The sequence below is a fragment of the Rhagoletis pomonella genome, unplaced genomic scaffold (assembly GCF_013731165.1).
Source record: "Rhagoletis pomonella isolate Grant_MI unplaced genomic scaffold, Rhpom_1.0 Rhpom_scaffold_01933, whole genome shotgun sequence".
In the NCBI taxonomy this organism is placed as follows: Eukaryota; Metazoa; Arthropoda; class Insecta; order Diptera; family Tephritidae; genus Rhagoletis; species Rhagoletis pomonella.
The window spans coordinates 81-1,257 of record NW_023460487.1 but is presented as its reverse complement, the minus strand read 5'-3'; the positions used below and the strand labels follow the sequence as shown (position 1 = coordinate 1,257).

The following is a 1,177-nucleotide window of genomic DNA, read 5'->3' as shown; positions in this document are numbered from 1 at the left end:
AAGTCGGTTAAAAAACTATCTATATGCTGTTACCACATTTTGAATTTAATTCGAGAAATCTTTATATTTATATACGCATAGGACAAAAAATATGTAAGCAAATTGGATATCCACATCAGGGATGTAGCGAATATTTGCACTCGCATTCGTTAAGCGAATGATTCGCATCATTTTACACATTCACTTCGACATTCGCATTCGCATCAAGTGATACGAATATTTTGCGAATGCGAATGTGTACCTATGGGCAGAGCACGCACTTAACGACCACTAAACACACAATCGGAGCGTAACGCACATACATATGTATGTTAAATGTTGTTTCAATTTAACGTTAAGTATTTTACAGGCAAAACAACCCTTGTACGCTGTTACATGTTGTAGAAAATAGAAATATCTAGATTTGATTGGGCGCCATCAAATGGGTAAAATATTTCAGTGCTAATCATATTTTACGCAGTTGTATTAATAGTTACATATTTTAGTTAATTTTTTTTGCTTCATTCGTTGAAAGTAAGCAATTGTTCAGTGCACCCGGCCTTTTAAACGAGCCTCTAAGAAATAATCGCGAATGTTAAAAATATTACATTCGAAACATCCCTAATCCACACACTATTCATGTAGCTTTTTATAGCTTATACTTGCGTACATGAAGAGCTTTTGCTCAAAGCTTTATGCACAATTATTTTAAGGCGCTTTAGCATATGAACGACTTTTGGCAAGCCCGATTCAACGTCCTCGATAGTATAGTGGTTAGTATCCCCGCCTGTCACGCGGGAGACCGGGGTTCAATTCCCCGTCGGGGAGATGAAAATCATTTTTTTTTTTAATTTTTGAATTTATTTTATAATATGCAACATTATTTTTTATTTTGTACTGATTAAAGCATTTTTCGCAATCAAATAAATGCTGTTAATGTTAATGAGATTAGCTTATAAACTTGCATTAACAACGATACAAGGCTTTTTAAGATAATTTTAGTCTTGCCCCATAATAACATTCAACATTATACAACCACATTTTCGTGTATGTGAATCTATGAAATGACAGACTTCTTTCCAGGCATTCGTGACTTCGTTAAAAACCTATTACTAACTTGTGGACGCATACAAAAGTTTGTTCGTAGAAACATTTATTTTCTTTATTGCTCACTTTTATAAATACAAACATTTATTTG

The 1,177-nt window shown here is 33.6% G+C and overlaps 1 non-coding gene across 1 annotated transcript; it reads left to right on the top strand.

Annotated features, from left to right (window-relative positions):
* Positions 1-735: 735 nt before the first annotated feature.
* Positions 736-807, top strand: Trnad-guc. The gene has a single exon. It is a non-coding gene; the product is annotated as a tRNA-Asp (tRNA).
* The last annotated feature ends 370 nt before the right edge of the window (positions 808-1,177 follow it).